The sequence below is a fragment of the Tamandua tetradactyla genome, chromosome 8 (genome assembly GCF_023851605.1).
Source record: "Tamandua tetradactyla isolate mTamTet1 chromosome 8, mTamTet1.pri, whole genome shotgun sequence".
Taxonomy (NCBI): domain Eukaryota; kingdom Metazoa; phylum Chordata; class Mammalia; order Pilosa; family Myrmecophagidae; genus Tamandua; species Tamandua tetradactyla.
In genome coordinates, this window is record NC_135334.1 from 37,360,742 (window position 1) to 37,383,328 (window position 22,587).

Consider the following 22,587-nt stretch of genomic DNA (forward strand, 5'->3'; position numbering starts at 1 on the left):
CTGCAAAGTAGGCTATTAAAATTTTGATTGGGGTGGCATTGAATCTGTAAATCAATTTGAGTAGAATTGACAACTTATATGATATTTAGTTTTCTAATCCATGAACACTGAATGTCTTTCCATTCATTTACGTTCTCTTTGATTTTTATCCATGTTTATATAATTTTCTGAATACATGTCCTTTATATCCTTGGTTAAATTTATTCCTAGGTATTTGATTATTTTATTTGTAATTGTAAATAGAATTATTTTTGGTGATTTCCTCCTCAGATTCCTCATTATAAATGTATATAAGCACTACTGAATCTGCCTGTTGATTTTTTAATCCTGCCACTTTCCTAAACTTGTTTATTAGCTCTAGCTTGTTTGTTGCAGATTTTCAGGGCTTTCCTCTATATAAGATCATGTCATCTGTTAGTAGTGAGAGTTTCCTTTCCAATTTAGATGCCCTTATTTCTTTATCTTGCCTAACTTCTCGAAATAGAAGTTCTAGGGCAATGTTGAATAGCAATGGTGACAGGGGGCATCCTTGTCTTGTTCCTGATCTTAGGAAAGCTACCAGGCTTTTTCAGTGAGTACAATGTTAGCTATGGGTTTTTCTTATATATTTCCTTTTCATGTTGACAGAGTTTCCTTCTATTCATTTAGAAGTGTTTAATCAAGAAAACATCTACCTTGGAAGTTAACATATGCATTATCAACTTTTACATCCCAAAGTATCTTCCAAATCAAAGTTGATCAATGTCTTTCTTGTATGAATAAATCAACAAATAAGTGAGTGAGTGAAGAATAAATGAGTAGGTGGCCAATGTATAAATCTGATTGCTATGACTAAAGCATGAAGATGATTCAGTCTTGTATTTCCAGAGCCTATTTTTTTTACATGTAATTCATTGAGGATTTCGGTTTAGACTATCGTATAAATAAGACAATAATTAATAGGCAGTTAAGCCATTTTTAATGACTAAAATCTATCTCTCTTTTATAATAATAAAATAACAGAAAAGCAGAAGCTGTGACAAGGCAAAATAAAACGGCAAGGATTAGAGACAACGCATTAATCATTGTAATTAGGAGTATGTATCTTTTTTTCACACATTAATTCTTTGCCAACCTCTAGGCCTTATGCAAAACTAGAAGGAAGAAAGAATAAAATGGATAAAAGAGGAAAGGGTATTTTGTATACCTTTCTCACAAGAAAACAGAAATTGACTTAGACCAATGTCGACCTAGCTCCTGGAGGCCATGGAAACTTAACCCAACATACTTGTAACTAGACTATTTTTAAAGCTATTAACAATTCCTTAAACTGAGTAGTCTCTGACCTTACATGATAGGCATTTTAATAAGTTCTTTGACGCTCACAGAAAGTTCTCTTTGTAACGTAAGTCATTTCTCCAAATTTAGTGAAATATAAGTTGACTTTGGGTAATTTAAATTAAAGTGTTCACAGAATATATTCACCAGTACATTTAGCTATGTCCGAAACGCATCCATATGAAACACAAAAATAGACATGTGACTATATCAGTGTAAACTTCTCACTACAGATAATTATAAAGCTATCCCTTATGATAGAATTATTATTGAAAGAAACTTAAATAGAGGCATGATAAATTAAATCCTTTCTGGAGGTCTTTTAGTTCTGGAGATCAGAAATCCTAAAATCAAGACACATCCATGGATATGTTCCATCTATAGGCTCTTTTTTTTTTTAATTGTATAACATAACATATATACAAAACAAAAAAAGAATAAAGCAATAGTTTTCGAAGCACTCTTCAACAAGTAGTTGTAGGATAGATCCCAGAGTTTGTCATGAGCTACCATATGATCCTCTTAGATTTTTCATTCTAGCTGCTCCAGAATATAGGAGGCTAGAAGACATAGATATCCTTCTGTAGGCCCTTGAGGGTAGAATCCATGTCTTCACTTTACCAGTTTGGAGAAGCTGCCTTCATTCCTTGGCTCATGGCCCCTCCTACATTTTCAAAGCCAAAGTGTGACATCTTTAAATCTTTCTCTCTCTGACTTTAATGACATCTCTTTCTTTGACCCCTGTCTCCCACTTTCCTTATAAGGCCCCTGTAATTACACTGGGATAGTCCAGGATAATCTCCCCAACTCAAGCTCCTTAAACTTAGGCCATGTACGTAACCGTATTCACAGATTCCAGGGACTAGAATGTGAGCATCGTTCAAAGGGGCATTTTTCTGTCTACTACCTTCTCAACAATCCTTTAGTCTGTGACCAGTGAAGCTTTATTTTCTGATCATTTCATTCATCTGTTAATATCCTTCAGCAATATCTGATCAACTTCAGGATCAAATCCTAGGTTTTACCATGCAGGACTCTTCTCAGGAAGTTCTCCATTTCCATCCTGAACTTGCACCCGTTTTCTATCCATAGCTTTTATTTCAGCTATATTGACATAGACCTGCTCTCTCTGTCCCATACGTGTTCTCCTCCTTTGTTCAATGTAAGAGGCAAGACAGCAATAACAGAACCAATGTCATGATGAACAGAGAAAAGAGGACAGTTTAATGATATATAGTGGTGTCAGGAGTAGTGTTAACTTTGCTTAGTGATTGCTCAATTATCAGGAATCTTGAGCTAGGGAGGAGGGACAAGGAAGGAGACTAGGAAAACTATGAAAATGAAAAAATTGAAAAATTCGGAAAAAAGAGTAGGTTTGTGGATGGAGGAAAATCAAGGGTTCAGAATAGAATATTTTGTGTTTGTGAAATTTATGGGACATCCAGAAAACATTTGCAGTAAATGTTAGGATAACAGAATTATTAGCCTTCATGTACTTTCATGCAAGATCTGACAGTACCGTTTATATCCCAGGTTTAGAATGCATTTTAATTATTTATATGTTTGAATTACACATTTCTAAAAACAAGATAAGCAGCTGACAAGACAAGAAGCTTTCACCATTTAAAAATATTCCATTGTAAGGGTCCATGAGTGTTCCTTTTTTGCTCCACTGCATATTCTTGCAAGACCACTGCAAATGGCAAATGATAAAATAAGTTTTGATTTGCAGAGTAGTGCCAAGCATCTTGTCAACTATAAAAGAAAGTTGGAAGATAGTCTTTAGATGTTAGTGTATTCAGTGATTTTGATTTAATTCCAGGGGCAGGCTATGAATAGCTAACTTGGTGAGATTTGTTTTTAGCTTGCTTGCAAACCTTTATATGATGTCGATTCATAAATTATACTTGTTGCATTACAGAATCTCATTATCCTTCATTAGAAAAAGCATACTAAATAGAGAATAGCATTACATGTCATGCATTGCCTGTGGGATGAAAGAGACAATGAAGGCAATTGCACTGCTATTTGCTGGCACTAAGAGGCAAGAAAATTTAGGCACTAATCTTCTCATCTTTGATATGTAGCATAACGTCCATATGTCATATAATAAAAGACTAAAGTCAGAATGATGTCAGACAAAGAGATAAGAACAATCATTAAACTAATATAGGAAGATGTTTATTATATACCAGCCCTCTACCAGGGACTGTGGCTAGCTCAGTGCCTGGCAAATAAAAACAGTGATCAATAAATATCCTTTTGAGTAAATAATGTGAATGACAACTATGATTATTTTCATAATGAAGTCAATGGTGTTTGCTAATTAGAATATTTTAAATACATAAAGAAGTATTGATATTCTTTATACCTAAGAGTGGTAGCCAAGGTTTATAATGTATATAAAGCTACCAGCCAATTCCCCTTCACATACACACACACTCACACACACAGCAAGACAGACAGACTATTAAATAAGAAAAAGACTCAACTCCTATATGTAATTTTTCCCTTAATTTGTTATTCGTTGTAATGTTTGCAGCTTGCAAGGTAACTCAACTAAGAAAAGGCACAGTCTCTTTCCTCAAAGAGTTAATGGCATACCTGGGATGACAGAACTAATATGTTAGGACAAACCAGTACATCCTAACATACAAATCACCAATTTCAGATACATTCATAATATTCTTACAATGTGGATGGCAAATATTTAGGACCTGGAAATTTAAATAAATCAAAACATGTTTTTACTCAAAGCTTTTAAACCAACTTTTGAAAGAAGGAATATAATTTACAGATAGAGGTGTTTAGATTTTTTGAGAAGCCAGTTGTGAAGAGATTCAGAAATAAGTGGAAGTAAATGACTCAGAAAATGCAGCATAGTCAACTGTAGTTGGATAGAGATCCATGGTTTAAGTCCCTTATGGTTTTACCACCATTATTAGCTGTTAAGTCAAAGGGCTGCATGTGACCAGATGTGCAAAAGAATCAAAGACAGGATAGCAGAGGCCACCTGCTAGAGAGCTCAACTAACTTTAAGATATGTGAGATCTGCATGGCATTTTTCATTTTTGAGTCCATGGGAGAAGTGGTCATGGTGGGCAGGGGTTAACCAGAGCTACTGACTTGTTTAGAGTAGCAATAGAGTTACAGATTTTTTTGTATGTGTTAATTTTTTCTAGCCTATTTTCCAGATTGAGTAGAAATTTCTGATTGGATTGTCAACATGTCATTTGTCTGACTAAATGAAAAGAAAATAAGTTCATACAAATCCAAGCAAGGGAGCAACTGATTTTATTGTTCAAGCTAGTATACTTTGAAGATGAAAGAATCTGAAACAATCTAATTCAGAGAAATGAATACAGTAATAGTTGACCTAGTCAGATTTCCAAAGGGAACCATATTATATAAAACGGACTCGGAATCAATGTGCTGAGAAGGTGATACAATGATAAACTCTCTGTTCACTTATGAAACAGCGTTTGGGTAAGACAGAAAAAGGAAAGTTGAATTTCATTATTCTGTAAGAGTGCAGTTAAGTAATTATAAAAATGATATTAGGGAAGAAGCAGACAAATATTTTGCCTCTAAAACAATTTTCTTGCTTTGCTGAACAAATATTTCATAATTACATTTCATTCTAATATAGGCAAATAAAAGGGTCTTTGCAGAGGAAAAGAACAGGATGAATTGGAAATTTTTTTTGTCTCCATCTCCAAAAGGCATTCTTATAAGGTAATGAAAGAATAAAGGCTTAAGTGATAGTAGAAGATAAACAAAACATAAATCATGTTCTATCTTTACAACCTGATTTGTCAATTATATGCTGCACTTTTTTCTGAGCAAGAACTAAAAATGGATGAGCTTTTTAACTAGTGGTAGTAAAACGCAGGAAATTGCCATACTCAGTGAAAACTGAAATACTAACTAAACTCCATTGCAAATGAAAGAAATGCTCCGATAGCTTTTCTTTCCTCGCTAATTAAATATTTATAGGAAAGAAGGTGATATCTTTCAGTAAAGAAAGTATTCAACTTATAATAGCTACAGAATGTATTCTCATCTTGATTTCAAGCACAAAGAGACTGTGTATAGCAATGCATTAGTATTGAAATGCAAAAGCATTGTCTTTTGTCCTTTGTCTGGGTTTAACTAACTCTTCTTTATGCACCCAGATTCTTATTCATTGTACCAAATTCATTAGGTCTATTTTTTTTTTTTTTCATTTGAAATTGAACTACTTCCAAATGTCCAATTTGGAGGTTTAGTGCCTCTGTGTTCTTTTATAATTTTGCTACACTTGCCATCCACTTGGGTTACACATGGTCAAATACTATAATAATAAGTAATAACAAAATGCTTAGAGCAGCTGAAAACTGACTTGCTGCTGCTGAATCCTAATTTATTTTGGAGGTTTCCAAGACACCAAATTGTTCACTCTGCTCAACTCTGCATCTAGCCTTCTAATGTCAAGGCAGAAAATGGCAACATCATTTTCAATCCACAAATGCATTTCAAAGAAAGCACTCTTGATGGCTTTTGCTCCTATGCCTGGCTTTACATATAGAGAGAGCATGAAATATGGTCACAAAATAAGAATTCTTTAAGGTCACAATTTTGCAGCCTTTAAAGAAAATGCATTGCTATAATTGACAACTGATTTTGTGGTGGTGGTGGTGGCAGGGCTAGGGAGGAAAATTCACAGTAGCTTCATTACAGGCTTTGCAGAAACCAAACCTTCATTCACTTGAAAAAGTCGAAATATCTTAATATACTATTCCAAATGGATAGGGATAGTTTAGAAATGGCCATGGTAATTGGAGCCAGGCTCTAATGCACTGCACGCTGAAGGCTTTGCAGTTCTGTCTCACTTCCATGGAGAGCTGAATGTTCACTTCTTGTTTTGCCTCAGGGTGATCAATTGCTCAGGGAACTATCCTCCATATTTTCTCATGAATGAGACTGATTCATTTCAAGTTCCATGACTTTTTATTACATTTTGTGTAAAATTGGCAGCCCTGACTATTGAACATTTGCAAATGGGGGGGTGATTAATGAAAGATTTTTCTCTCTAATTGCTTTAGTTTAGGATTCCCCAACTCACATAGTTATAGCTGGTGGTGTACGTATCAAAATTACAAAACAGATAAGTTTTTGACATTGCTTTGTTAACGGTGTTTATTTTTCTATTCCATGATATGAAATGACAAAGCAACTTAATAGAAGAATAGTATAAGTCATATAACTTGGCTTTGGAAGAAAACTGTATTTGGATACTTTTTCATGAGCAAAATGGGTGACAAGCAGAAAGGTCTATTGCTTGTATTTTGGGGTACATGCTTTGTGCCTCAGATTTCTCACATGAAAGATACTAGGATATAATATGTCACTGAGTTGTTGAAGTAAACTACTTTTTTTTATATGCTGTATGGTGGGGATCACATTTCATTCTTTTTCCATGTGAGCATCCCATTATTGCAGCACCGTTTGTTGAATTTTTGTTTGTTTGAGGTTTTTGTTTGTTTGTCTGTTTTGGGGGATAAGCATGGGCCGGAAATTGAACCCGGGTCTCCCACATGGCAGGCAAGAATTCTACCACTGAACTACCCTAGCACCCCTTAAGGTAAATTACTTTTTAACGTTCAGTGCAAGTTAATTACGTAACTGCTAAGGATTATATTTGAAATTTTCAAATTGAAAGTTTTCTGTCCCAGTCCAGGCTATTCCTCAGTATTCAATAAATGTAAATGATGATAACCAATGTGGTGGTGGTGGATCAAAGTATAAATCTAATATTTCTCTCATGTTGAGCACGAAAATATGGTCCCCAGCATTTGTGCATGCACAAACACATACACACACACGCATACATGCTGTAAGTATTGGTCATACAAAATAAATATTGTATAACTTCAAATTTTGAAAAGCTAAGTTTTATAATACACTTAGTATATATGCACAACAGTAAATGCCTATGACTTTATAAATAAGGTGATGTATACATTTCAAAGTTACAGTATCAAAAAATTACTGAAAGAGAATATATTTAAGTAAATTCAGCAATTACTGTTTTGAATTATTTGCTCCACCTACAGTGACCACAAGCCAGTTCTCTATCTGTCTAGTTTATTCAATTTTAGATACTATATTTCTTTAGAAGAGTCAGGAATTAGGTAAGCCTTTCAGAAAAGTTCATTCAGTAAAGTCAAGTCATGCATCCATGAAACCAATACTGTACAAATTTCATTTTGAAAGCAAGTTCAGACATCCTTTAAGGCTAAAACTATCAAACAGACAGAATTACAATACCTGGTTTAGGAAAATAATACAAGCAATTTGGGAGTAATAATCAAATTCAACTTTATCTTCAAACAAATAGTCTACGAGTCAGGAGCTGGTTCTTCGTAGCTAATGTTATTTGCCATTCTCACTACTGGGTGCTGAAGAAATGTGAAAGGAAAATGTGGACATGAACTGGGAGTAGTCAAATAAGTTTTAGAAATTATATACAATTTATCTCCTTAAATAATATGGCACCAAAAGAATATGTTTAACTCTTTAAGCCAATGTGCTCTAAATTTATTTGGCCAAAGGTTTCTTCATTCAAGGGCTATTTAGTAAGATCTGGCAGAATTAGCATTCTAAAGAACCTAGTTTTAGGAAATGCAATACTGTTGCATAATACCAGCTATTTCTCTAAATTTAATATAGCCCTACTCAAGACTGAAAAGAATACTGTGGATTGGGTGTGGTGTTTTTTCTATTTTAATGAAAAATATGTACGCATCTATTACAAAGTTACACAGGCACTGAGGGAAACTTATTTTTTATCATATTTTACAAACCTATTACTAGAATCCTTGAATATAAAAACATTTTGAATGGATTTGAAATTTATCATTTGCACTTTTGCTGTCTATTAAGTGAGCACAGATTTCTTCTTCTTTGACTTATTAATATGAAGAACTGGGTTTTCTAAATATGGGCTTTACCCTTATCCCATTCCCTACTGGGTCCTGGCCTACCATTTGATTGATATTCTGCTATATTTGATTTATCAAAATTTTATTTGAGGTTTTGCATCCTTATTTATGAGAGTCATGATTTCAAGTTGTATACCATATTTGTAATGTTATTTTATTAACGTTGTAAATTGTATGCTACACATTTTTAATTATTGAAATCATTTTTGTTTCTTTATATTCTAAGTTAAGTAGCCAAATAATTATTTGTTTGAAGGCAGAATAAATTCAATTATGAAGCCTTCTAGGGGCATCATTTCTCTCAGCAGTTATTGAGGGTTTCCTGAAAAATTTTCCAAGGCTCTCTTCTCTGTCTCTTCAACCTCCTACCTCTTTTGAGGGTCATTTTATTTTTTTATTTTCCCAGAGAATTCATATCTACCAGATTCTATTTGTTTTAGCATCATACAATACAAAACACCTTTATTTTTTCCCTCATTCTTTCTTTCTTCTTGTTTATAGTAACAATTGTTTTATATATTTTATTATGCTTAAGGAACCAACTCAAGACTATATTTAACAACATAAAATTTCATTTTGTTTTTTAATTAAATAATTATATCTTTTAAAATCCTTGGCAATTTCTTTTCTGATGTTAGTTTTGTGGCTTTCAAAGTTTAAGTTTGTTTTCTAAATCGATTTAATATTTTCTTACTGTATAATTAAAGTATTTAAGAATAATAACTTTATTCTGACAACATGTTCTTCCACATTTCATATGTTTTGATATGTAGTGCCATTAATGTCTATATAATGATAGCTAGAGTTTGTTTTTGGACATATAAAACAATGTTAAAAGATGTTTCTTGAATGGTAGTCCTGTGAATGGATTTTATTTCTGTAGTAATGCCTGTAATCTATTTCCATGTTGTCTACAGTGGATTATAAATTATTTACCAAAAAAAAGATATATACTAGTCACGACAGTCTATAAATTTATGATTAGAAGCAAGTCTTCTGCTCCCAACGAAAAGCACTTACATGAAAATGGAGATACTTAATATAAAAATATGAAAAATAAGAGAAAAAGTTAAAAAGATGTGGCTTAACTAGAAAAGAAGATAACCATCTACGTAGACAAAAAGTGGGATGAGAACCAGAAGGAAGCTTCTGGCCTGCTGGAAGCAGGAGGAGTTGGCTAGGGATTAGTCTCAGGAGCATTTCAAGAATTAAAAATCATTCCATGTGAGGTGGAAAACAGACGGCATAATTGAGCTCCTTCACTTAAGGAATAGGTTAAGGGTAGGAATCATCCCCATCCCCAAAGACCTAACTTCTATAGTCATCAGAGTAAAGCAAACTAAAGCAAAAATGAAGTGCTGTTTCTCACCCAGCAACTTGGCCAAAAGACATAACAAAATCAGGAAATTTCAGCTACTACTAGACAAAGAGAAACTCTCATATACTACTGGTAACCATTTTGAATATTTATTGTACATTTGATGTGTTGCAGACAGCATTCTCAGTGCTTTGTTCACTTTATCTATTTAATTTCCACTGTAACTCATAAATATTGTTATCTTAATTTGATGGATGAGACAACTAAGTCATAAAGAAGTATCGTGCCAAGGTCACAAGCTAGTTCCTGAGAGTCTCAATCCAGAATCTATGCCTTGAGATGCTCCATTATAATCCCTGAGGATGTAAAATAATATAAACCTTGTAGAGAGCAGAATGGCAAAATACAGTAAAGTTGAAAATCTACAAAGCTCCAAGACCATATATTTCCATTTCTTGGTATAATTCCTACATCTACACACTTGGATGGGATTGAAGTGCTATGTACCAAAAGGTCCTTGCAATATTATCTCTATTAATAGCAGGCATGTATAGTATTTATTAAGTGTCAAGCACGATTATTATATTAATTAAACCTTTTACTGCCAACGTTTTCCTCTAAATAAAGGACTATATGCATCTAAGTTTTTCTTTCCTTGTAAGGACACCAGTTATTTCAGATTTAGTGTCCACCTGTCCTAGTCTGCCAAAGCTGTCAGACTGCAACACAATAGAGATGGACTGGCTTTTAATAAAAGGGGATTTATTTAGTTAAAAATGTACAGTTCTTCAGGGGAAAGACAGCTAACTTTCATCTGAGGTTCTCTCTTACACGGGAAGGCACAGGGCAATCTCTAGTGGCTTTCTCTCCAGGCTTCTGGGTTCCAACAGCTTTCCCTGGGGTGATTCCTTTCTGCATCTCCAAAGGTCTGGGCTGAGCTATGAGTGCTGAGATGAGGTATGCTAAGCTGTTTGGGCTGTGCTGCACTGAGCTCTCTCTTTTAAGCTTCCCATGAATTAAATTAAACATCACTAATTAAGGAAGGCACTCCCCTTAGAGACTGCAGATGTAATCAGCCATAGATGAGTTTCACAAGCCAATGATTTAAATCCACAACAAAAGAACTAGGCACCATCACCTCGCAGAGATGACACCTGAACCTAACTACCAGACCATCCTTATCCTGTATGACCTAATCTAAACTTGTTTACATCTGCAAAAACACTATTTATAAACAAGATTGCATTCAGAGGTTCTGGGTGAACAGGAATTTTTGGGAGGCATTATTCAACCCAGCACATATTGATATGCATCCAATGCAACCAAACCACCTGGACATGGACATGCCAAAATCTCACATCGTTTAATCCACATGGTCACCACAGTTATTGTACCTCCACTTATCTTTCTGGATCTCAGTGCTGCCCACAGGTGTGGAGTTGGCAATGGAGAAGGGATGGCATACACTGAAGAAAGGAAAAGTTCAGAATGATTACATGAAAAGGAAAGATTTCTTATAGGTCAGTTTCTTAATTAGTCCTCATTTGCATAAGCATGTGTAGAGTTGTTCTAAAAATGGCACTGTGTATAGTTTGTTACTTTCAACTTTTTGTAACTGTTAACTTTCAGTTAAGATCATTTTTTTCAACATTTTTAGCTGTTAACTTTCAGTTAAGATCATTTCTTTCCAGTAGGATTACTTTTCATATTGCTAAATCCAAACATTAAGCTATTTCTCTTTGCAATTTACCTTTATCAATATTAAGTGACAGCTTTTGAAATTGCATGTAACAAATGCTATTCCACATATTACATTCACAATTCTGATGACACTGAGACTGTGAAAACTATTCCTACAATGAATACTTAATCAAATACAAGTAATGTGCTAGGACTTTCACACCTGTTTCATATTGCTGATTACATCTACATATTGACTTCAATAAATTGCTTTTGCCTTCTAGATGTTGCAAGTTCCCAATTTTTATGTTGACTCCATTTGTAAAACAGGGATGCATGTTCATATGTATTCACATACATAATCATATAAAATAAGTGGCTATGTAGCCACAGATTGTCCTTTTTCCATCTGTGATATACTATGGATATATGATTCAGATGTCTCCATGGAAGATGTATCTCAAAATACTTCACAACACTGCATAAGAACATTATTTCATCAGTCCCCTTCCTTTCAAAATCGAATCTATTTCATAAATCTTTTCAGTAGACATAATAGAAAGTCATATTTGAGTTCTCCCCTACCTTTTAAATCTTTATTGATTTCTGTGCTTGTCACCAAGAGACCTTTAAATCTTATTCTTCTCATTTCGGACATTCTCAGGTCTTAAGAAAGTAGCAATTGTTGCAAGATTTAGTTTCAGATATGTAGCTAGTTTTTTCACCTCATTTGCAATCAACCTTTCATGGATAAAAAACGGGTTGATTTAGAATATCTTTAAAGCTAATTTCAGATATAAAATCACACCTTTATTTCATAATCTACAATAGTATATATTTCTCAATTTTTATACTCACAACACTCCATATAAGTTCATTCCCAATGATATTCATTCAAACCCAATATCCTGTCAAAAATATAATTCTCCTGTGTTCAGTGATCCATTGTGTAATAAAATGCCCTAAAACTTCACGTTTTTTTTAAAACAAAAACTACTTATAGCCATTATCCTGCAGTTGAGGCAGGATTTAGTCGGATGTGTTTCTGCTTTATGTGGTTTGTTTAGGCAGCTGAAGCCAGTTCAATTGACTCCCTTCTTCACTCTCTAAAGCACAAATGGCATGACCACAAAGGGGGACTTAAAAGACAAATAAACCTATATTTGGCAGATAAAGATTAGTATGAAGGATCAGAACACATCTTTGGAAAAAAGGAAAGTATATGAAAGTTATAGAAATTATCAAGTAGGGCTAAGGAATGGAAAGCCTGGAGGAAACAGATAAACATCACTCATTTAATAAATCTGCCTACTTCCCTATGTATCACTTATGGAATTGAGCACCTACAAATGAAACTACCAATTACTTCCAAATTAACATATTGGAGCCAAAGACTAATTTTACTTTGTGTTATCTACATCCAGAGTTGAAAGCAGCTAAATCTAAAACGTCCTTTCAAACCCTGAGAGAAATACATCATTAAAAGAGTGTGAGAAAGAAGAGATCAGCTTAGCTGTCATTTCCTGTAGCATTAACTTGGAAAACAGCTCATTTCCATATACCTTTTCAAGCCCTGTAGATATTTTAGATACTTAATTTTAACACATGCTAAATCAATGCACCCTGCAATACACTTTTCTCATCTTACATGCACAAAGACTTTTTTTTTTTAACAGAGCACCAAATTGGCATTTTCTTCCCCCAGGAAAATATTTAAATTCATTTTCAATTAGGCAGGTAATTGTACAATTGAGTGAGGGAGCTCCCCATCAGCCAACTTCTTTTAGACTGAGACTGACTGAGTGCAGGGCATATTTTTATCACCCCATCTTCTTTCGGCTCTCTGACACTGAAGATAATGTTGCAGTAAAGAGTGTGAACAGTTTTCCTTCAGCTCAGATAATGAGTCAGTGGGTTAGCCAGATGAAAGTGGGCAGCATTATTCATCATCTTGTGATAGCTACATTTTAAAACAAATCTCACGATTTTGTTGGTTCATGGACTAGTAACACTTCAAAAGCAATTTCCTAACTTCAAGAAAGGGTGCATAAAGCAACACTAAGTGATTTTAGAAGGTAAGATGCATCGCTTTTACATGATTTAGCCATGCATTTCTGAGGAGCTACTATGTATTCAGTTTTGTCATTACGGAGATAGAAAAGAATTAACTTTATATAACAAACCCACATAAAGAAGTGGAAAATAATAATCAATCATTAAATTTAACACTGAAATAAATACATGAATTTTCAAGTTAAATGATCAACAAGAGGTTTTGAGTATTCCTGAAAAATTAAGGATCTGAATTAAATCCTACAAGTTATACAAAATTTAGAAAGGAGAAAGAAGTGTGGAAACCATCATGGGTATAGGCAATGATGGTTTTTATTGATTTTCAGGGGGAATAAATGAAATTCATCATTTGAAATTAAAACTATTAATCAACAGACTAGTTAATTGTCTTGTCTGTTTCCTTAAATATATGATTCAACTTGTTAGGCAGGGAAATGATGTTATAATAGGTTTAGAGAGAAATGTTAAAAAGTAAACATACAGGCCTTCATGCTATCTGACCCTTATCTTTTTAAATAAATGTTAATCCATTCATCTATTAATTTCATTTAACCAAGATATATTGGGCACCTGAAAATGTCTAGAAACAAGTTAGAAGGAGAAATGAGTAGGTGCTATTGCTGTTAACACAGAACTTAAGAAGAGATGTGATGGCTTAAAGTTTCTGAGAAAGATGGAGTTAAATTTTGAACAATTTCAGTCAGTTGTCTGTGGAAGATCCAAATAGAGAAGATGATTACAAAACCAGATACACAAATGTAGAGAATATGTCCAGATTGGAGATGCAGATTTGGAAAATAGCAGCATAAAAGTGCTTATGGAAATTATAGAACAGATGAGATCTCTTAATGACACCCCTCCTATAGACCCAAATCTTAAAAAATAAGAAAAGGTAGAAGGGTTTAAAGTATATTTTCATAATACAATAAATGTGCCCATGAAATCCATCAGTTATGGGCAGGGTGACTTGAAACTTCATATTGTAGTATTTACTGATTTCATTAGCAAGACCATCATATGACAGAATAGAATGCTGTGTCAAGGGGTAATAGTATTGTACTGTATTGTATCAATTTTAGGAGGGATACTTGAACATATTTAGCAAAGGGGAGGGAGCCCATGGAAAGGATGAAAGATCAGGAAAGAACACCTTAGAAATAGGATCACAAATGGTGGAATTAGTCTTTGACATAAGGGAGAGTTTTCATCCTCTGTTAAAAGAAAAAGAATTTGTGTTTTTGTTTGTTTATTTTGAGGTACTGACTCGTAGATAAATACAAGACAGTTTTAAATTTTTGAATCCTTGCTTCAACTATACCCTTCCTGCTTGGTGGTAAGTCCCTTAAAATATTCAGCGAAATCTGGTACTTACCAATTACTCTCAATTATTAGAATTAAATTTTAACTTTGATAATGGTTTATTTGAAGATGTCAATATAATTATCATTTAAAGCTTTTTCCCTTCTCTTTCCCTACAGAAAGATCCACAATAACTCTGACAGCTTGTAAGAGGGGATAGTCTGTTCTGACTATGTTCCCTCTCCCTTCTCTAAGCTTCATCTCAGCTGCTGGGCTGAAGGATATAACAATATCCTCATCCTTCAGCCTACAGACCTGTGGTCTCCTTGTTTGGCCAGAATAACTTAATCTGTATTGTTACTATTAAGTCCACAATTTCATCTTTCTTCCATGGCTTCCCACTTCAGGATTAAGGGCACTTATAGGACACATATTTAGACCTCTTGAAAACCAGGAGAGAATGCCCTTGCTCCCCTCATTCTTTGTCACGCTTCTCTCTCCAGGGCCCTTGCTCCCTTTGCCAGAAAGAAGGAGTCAATCATTTTGGGTAGAAGTTACGTGAATTTTCTATCTGGCACCAAAAATGTTAGTCTTCTCTTTTGGTAAGTGACATTTAGTAAAATGTGTTCCCTGTGTCTTTATCTGGTGAGGGAAAACAAACTCTTAGCCTCCCCAAAGGGAAGAGAACAGAGCACTGTAGTTTCTCTCTGAGAACACTGCACTCAATGGAAAAAACAAACATCTCCCTTTCATTGCTCCTATTTTATCAGCTGAGTTTCGTGAAGCAATGGTACTGGGATAGGTTCTATGATGACAACTTAGAATAAGCCCTATGGAAGACGGCCAGCCCAACAGCTGATGGATCTCTGAGTTTAGAATGCTAGGTACTTAGAGACATCTGTTCTTAGCTTTGGGCCTTAGCATTAATTTTTAGGTATCAGGAAAATCTCATCCAGCACATAATACCCCCTTACATAAGGATGAGTTAAGATATAGGTTTGGAAAAAGAAGAAAAGGAAATCAGGAGAATTGAAATGTGATTGTTTTCATTCTTCTGGGAAATAAAAGTCAAGATCATACCGGTGATGGAGGTAGCTGGCTTGAGCTAAGAAACATTTGCAATTACTATTGAGAAATAGAAAAGAGTGATATAAGATGAATCGAGAGCACTTCGAAGACGCACTTGAGTTGGAAAACAACATTCTTATATGATTCCAATCACCACATTTTTACAACTGTCTAACACAGTTTAGTTTGGGTATCTAGATTTGATAATGAGTTGAAGATCCAAAGAATAGGGATGGCTGAAGGCTATGGGGATGAAGGAGATTGAAGGAACTTTTAAGAGTGTGTTTCAAAATGACTAACCTCTTGGTTAGGCTCCTTGAAGAAGGGCATTAGAAAACCAAATCTTCAGAGGCATTCTTTGGAAAAACTGGACAGACAGCAGATCATCTTAGAGCTAAAAGACAAATTATATAATTAATCCAATTTCATTCAAATTGAAAAGGCCATGGGTGGAAGAAAAATATTCAGATTATGAATAGGGAGTCAAAATTAAGATGGGTTAACAAATAACAGGGAGTAAATGCAGGATAGTTATATTTAATTTAAGTGGTTAAATGGTGGTTTCATGAACTGGATTCAGAAACAGAGTAGGAGGAGAAAGCCTGACTAAAAAAGATGTGTTGCTCCCCATTAGAAATGTTGAGTTTGAGCCACCCGTGGAACCTCCGGGTGGACATGCCCAGTAGGACATAAGAAGTCTAAGTTTAGGTAAAAAACAAGGCTGGATTTGGGAATAAAGAATGTGGACAAGAGTTAAAAACTTGAAAGTGGATGAGATTTCCTAAAGAGAACATGGGAGTAAGAAGATCGGAGAGCAAAGGATGGAACACGAACTTTTAAGGAAGCAGAGAAAGTAGGAGAGGAAGAGACCTGATGGAGACTTAGGAAAAAAGAGATGAACTCTCTCTTTTGGGAGAATCAGAAGAGTGAAAGGTACAGTTCTGTGAAAGTGGCTAGAATGATAGTGACACTTTTGAGAAATAATTGTGTTAGTTTATTAATTTTAAGATGTCAATTAAAACTATTTAGCTTAATGTCTCAACTAAATTTTTATTTTTTCAAACTAATTTATTCTTGTCCTCTTGCTATATGAATCTAAGCGAATCATAAATAATGACAGAATATTTGAAATTCAATCTTAAGCATGGATTATGAATATTTAGTGATTTTCAATGTATTTAAATATCAATTTATCATTTTGCATATAAAATCAGAAAGCTCAAGTGGGAATGAGATAAATATGTAAAAAATAGTTTATTCATGCTTTAAACTCAATTTGTAAGATTATTATTGTGGTAACTAATTCCTTTTTCCATATGAATACCTCCCTCCAGACAAGGTAAATACTTCAGAAGTTCAGTGTCTTTTTGGTAATCCATTTGTCACTCATACGAAACTCACATTCTTCTAAAGGTTTTATTTCATCTTAATGAACAAATATCACTTTATAACATAGCAAAATATTCTGCTCTATCCATTACGGTATCTCTATGCTCCTTTTATCCTGGTCTGGACCTCCATCTGATCCTGTCCTGCGTTCCATTCTGACCCACATCTCACTGTGACCTAGCAACTTCATGTACTGGGGTGAATATAAAAAAGCATTTTTTGAAAAACAAAACAAAACAACAAAAAGCATTTTTGGTCTTTCTGTCTGCAGTTGCTCAGGTTCTGACTTTAAAGTGCTATCTTTGTGTATTGCATTTATATCATTGCATATATTTGGGCAGATCTCCTTCTGCCCCACTTAAATCACTGTAATAACAGGATTTACCAATATTAACTCTCCTTCCACATGTCCCCTGCCCAAATCCCTTTCACACTACTTGGAATTGATTTATTCCTCTTCGCAGAAATAGGAGAACTTGGGTTATATAAACTGCTCTGCCCTTTGGAATAGAGCAGGTTGAGGGATATGATATTAAGCATGGCCTCAGAAAAATCTTTCAATTCATTAAAACAAAATCTTCTTTGTTATATTTTGTGTTGATACATTATTAAAAATTGCCTTAATAATAAAATTAACTCATTCAGTTAATATCTCATAATATCTCCATTAAGTAGCAATATCACTCTTACTGTCCCTATTTTAAATTTAAAAAAAAGATCAGAAAGAGGCTCAAAGTCATGCAGCTAGTGAGTAATAGTGAATAAAAAAGGAACTTGTCTCTCTTTATTTATTTATTTATTTTTATTCCATATGTTCTACTCTTCTGTTGAAATGGTAGATAAAAGGAGCATCAGACACAAGGTTTTCACAATCACACTGGACCTTGTCTCTTTTCCAGTATTCTTTGCAGCCAGTTTCAACAAGGATTGGGGGAGGAAGTACAAAAGACTGAGAACATAGGGGAGAACCTTATGGCCACCCAGACTGATTGTCCATTTATATCCATAATACTGTGCTCATCAGGTTTCTGATAACCTAGCAAAGAGCTAAGTTCCCTCCCAGGTCTTTGAGTCCTGGGCAGATACAGAGGAATAGACTCTTTTTCTACCTTTATCCAGATGGCCAGTGTTTGTTGATGCATTTCTTAGAGTAAAGCATGGGCAGGCCTTCAAAATCTTTGTCTCAGTTCCATTGCATTATCCTTAGAACAGGTAGACATTTCTTTAAACTATGACAATCTTTGACCACTAGTCTTGATTCTCAATATTGTGACTATTCTCTATTTCTGTGTTGTTTTAGGTATTTTAGTGCAATATTGAGAAAGGCTGCTTGAAGAACTCTTAAGAGGGATTTCCTCTTAGCTGAGAATCCTGATTAGAAGCTCTTGGTGAGATAAGTGACAGCCTTAAAACTGTGTTTCTGAAAGATTTATTTGGCAGCTATTTATAAGACAGGTTGAATAGGGGAGTAATGGGGTTGATAATTATTATGGCCTTTTATGCAGGATGACACTGGTGTCAAATCCCTTCCTTTCTGAAGTAATACTAGTTAGAGTAACTTCTTAGAATTTGCTACTTGATTATGTGAGGAAAATCTGGCTGGCTAACTCTATTGACTTAGTTAATTGATACTATTCACTCAGAAAACTTCCCATGCTGAAACTTTTAGGTGTTTGGTTCTTTCATCATTAACTTTTCTCTGGGTATGAAATCATCTTGTGATCACATTATTCTCAGGCTTGATCCAGTCTTCAACCCTGCTATGCCCCTTGATCCATACATTTGCATAATCCAACAACAAATGCAATAAAGGATATAACACAGACTTATAAAAGACTGAAGACCCTATTTCATTAAAAAAAAGAGATTGTCTTCCTTAGGCTACTAAGCAGCAAATCCATGATGAAATGAGATTTCCACATTGGCTCTGTATGAATAATAGTAATAATAGTAACAACAATTTTCAGTTACATAAACTAATTTAATGGCACAAGAGCAACCTGGCAGTTTTGTGAGCTGACAATATTAAGCCTTTTATGGTTTTAAAATTCGCTGAATGTGTCCGTTACAGCTATATAAGATAGACATTTCCCCTTGAATTTTAGGCCTCTGGTAATAATAGGAGGAGTATTTAACAAGCATGGTTCTTTACAATTTATTTTGAAAATAACTTTTTATAATTGCAATAGAAAAAAAAGTCTTTGGAAACTTTTTATTTTTCCCCACATGCTGCTGCCAAGTAGAAATGAATAGTGTCTTTGAGATAGTCACAAACATCCGGTGCGGATGGTGAAGCTCACTTTGAAAGCCAGAATTTATTTCTATTTGCTATATTTGAATGATTCTCAACAAAGGCTCTTCTCTTCCCTATCTGTCAGTGTCCTGCTGGCTGTACCAGATGTTGGAATAATTCTCTAGCTCGCCTTTGAACACTCATCCTCCACATTTTGTTCTTATTTTCCCCCTCTTTCTGGGACCTGGGGATACTGAGGTTTGGAACATACCCTGGGACCCCCCGCCACTTCTCCCTGCCCCAGCACAAGGGGGAGTCCTGGGGTATATGAATAAGACAGGAACAGAATATTTACATGAAAGGTGCTTTTTCTGTGAGTTGTCCAGTAGTTGGGCACCATCCCCAAGGGAGAGACCAAGCCTGAACTTCAACAATATACTGCTAAATGGAAACCTTTCTCACCTTCAGGAAAGGTTGTCATTTAAAGAAATGTAGAAATATTTTGTTGCCCTAGTTCCTCTTCAGAGAATTAAAAAAAAAAAGACTTTCTGTTTCTTATGTCTCCCACACCTAAATGTATGCAATATATAGGTTATCAGAGTTTTACTCTCCCAATGAACCTAATACAATTCTCCATGCATAGAAATATAATTACGCTGTGCGTCAAAATTCTCATTGACTGGAGCTCTAACATTTGGAATAAACCATTCTTAGCAAGTTCCCATAATGTCTATCATTTTGTTTACCTCAGATAAAGATATACCTGCCACCTCTCACATCAGTGAAATGATGATCCCTCTACTTGCTTTGCAATTCCCACTGACATTTCCTCTTAACCTTATCCAAGCTAGACACCCTAAGGTTTTGGGTGAATTCCTTTCTAATTGGCTTACTAGCCTTGTTCTTCATTAAGTTCCACCCTTTTTGCTCATGCCTTGGTTCCATCTAGTTAAGTCAAATCGTCCAAAAGACTTTTGTCTTGTCCTTCTGAGCATTTAAAAATTTAAGATCCCTGTTTGGTCCCCTTTCTAATTTCTTTATCCTTTAGGCAGTCTCCAATGTCCTAAAATTCTACTGTCATAAAACCAAGCTGGTGAGCAAGCAGTCATGGTATGAATACAGAGCTCACAAAATCGGCACGTGAATGACTGATTGGTAGTTAAGACAGTGAGAAACCCTAGCTGATGATAATGAGGTAAGAGAAAATAAAGAAGGTTCAAGGTCTCCTTTTCTTTTGGTCACATCATTCTACAATCCCTAAAACACGCTATACTTTCACGCTTCATTTGCCTTCATTTTTCTTGCTTAATTTCTTTCTTTCCTTCCCACCCCTCAAGACTTCTTTGCAGTTGCAATCTTGCAGTCTTGCCTAGAGTGCATCAACCTGGAGTAATATAAAGATTAAGGAACAGCGTATGAGTTAGGGAAGAATTTGAGTGGAGGCTTACCTTGATGTCATTGACAAAATATCTGGGGCATTATATCCATATCAGGAGATACACCACATCTGCACAAATAGAATCTCTGTCATAGTGGAAAAGGTCTGCCAGGCCACCTTTCACCCTCTAATTTCTACTTCCTCTCTTATCAAAGCAATTAGACATGTGATAAGGCAAAAAGTCTCAAATTTATACCAGGAACAACTTCTTGAACAACAATTCCTAATAATTTGGCTTTCTCTTTCATTTCCATTGTGCTCCATTACAGTCACATTGAAGAAATAGAGAGCTATTTAGTCAGAGTATACAGAGTAAAATATTAGCAACCAGCTAAGAAGTTTAAATAAATTTCACCAACTTTCAGGGAGAAAAACTGGAACTATAAAGATCAGATCTTGCAAAGTTACAAATTAAGGACCAATATATTATTAGACATTTCAAAATCTGAAGTTAAACTGAGGACCAGGCCACCTTAGCCTGAGAGAGAAGGGATTCCATACAGCAGACCTAGAGGAAAATCATAGAACAAGAACACGGAATAAAAAAATCAGTCAGTGAGACCTCACTTTGAGAATTACAAAGAAGCACGGGGATATTGTGGGAGAGGGCAGATTTCCTAAAGGACCAAATGCTGTTATAACTGCCTCACAAAGCTGTCATTTACACAAAGTTCAGATATTGCCTTTCTGACCGCAGTCAATGTACAAATACAGTCCTGAAAAAGACCCACAAAGCCTTTTGCACTCTTCTCAAAAAGTCACTGAAATAAATGCCAAGAAATCTACTCTCTCTTGATTGAAATGAATGCCAAGAAGCCAGCTCTATCATGATCTCTAGGATAGAAAAGAAATGTAGGCAGCTTCAGTTTCCACACTCTGACCTATTAAAGAGTATTATTTCCATCAAACACTATGTATTACACACTTTTGTATGGGGAGAGCGTGTGTGTGCACAAGAGAGATCAAGCCTGTGTAAAGTACCTCAGAAAAGAAAAATTGTTTCACCATTTCCCTTGTTGCTTATTCCCTGGAAGTTTTCATACAGCCCTTCTAGTCTTTAATATTTTAAGTGATAGGCCAGCTCCCCTAGGCATTGCCGTGATCAATGTGAACCTGAGTAGTTAACAGCTCACACAGGTAAAATCACAAAGAAAACATAAATCTGTAATAAACTGCAACCAACCTTTCTGTGCTAGTTGATTTTTTTAAGCTCCCTTATATATATGATGAACTCCAGAATCCCATCTACTTTTTCATTTACGTGAGTTTTTCACGTTTCTCATAGATATCAGAGTGAAAACTGTTTTTACTGTGGGATTTTCTACCTCCTTAAAACATTTCAAAATTATGGAAGTTTATAGAAGCTATGTAAAGTGTATAGGTTTTTAATCATACAGGTGTGAGCTGTATCCACACGTCACCAATTATTAACTTGCAGTCTGCGGCAGTTATTACTCTCAGGTTCATGTTTCTATAAAGGAGATAGTAACATTTATCAAGCAAGTTTTCTGTGAAAACTAAACAAGATAATATATGGAAAGCATGTACTGGTATATAATGAGTATTAAATATGTAGGCTATTTATAATTTCCACAGATAATATGTGTTAGGTTCTGTATCTTGAGTTTTTCTAACAGAAAATTGCTGATACTTGAATAAATGAATAGATAAATAAATGAAAAAATTAGATTATATGCTTATTCATTAATCATGCATTTGTTAAGCACCTTCTGTTGTGCCATACCCTGGAGGTAAAATAACGAATAAATCATGTCATCTAATAGCTCAA

The 22,587-nt window shown here is 34.8% G+C and overlaps 1 long non-coding RNA gene across 5 annotated transcripts in view; it reads right to left on the reverse strand.

Annotated features, from left to right (window-relative positions):
- The window catches only part of LOC143643339 (uncharacterized), a 228,875-nt gene that overhangs the window by 97,733 nt on the left and 108,555 nt on the right, over window positions 1-22,587 (reverse strand). The window contains exons 2-4 of one of the 5 annotated variants that reach the window (XR_013156232.1): window positions 16,039-16,132; window positions 11,884-12,039; window positions 11,013-11,084 (exon numbers count right to left, since the gene is read on the reverse strand). The exons of the other annotated variants lie outside the window; for them this stretch is intronic. This is a non-coding gene — a long non-coding RNA (uncharacterized LOC143643339). Of the gene's footprint in view, window positions 1-11,012; window positions 11,085-11,883; window positions 12,040-16,038; window positions 16,133-22,587 lie in introns of those variants that run through there. 5 annotated transcript variants of the gene reach the window in all.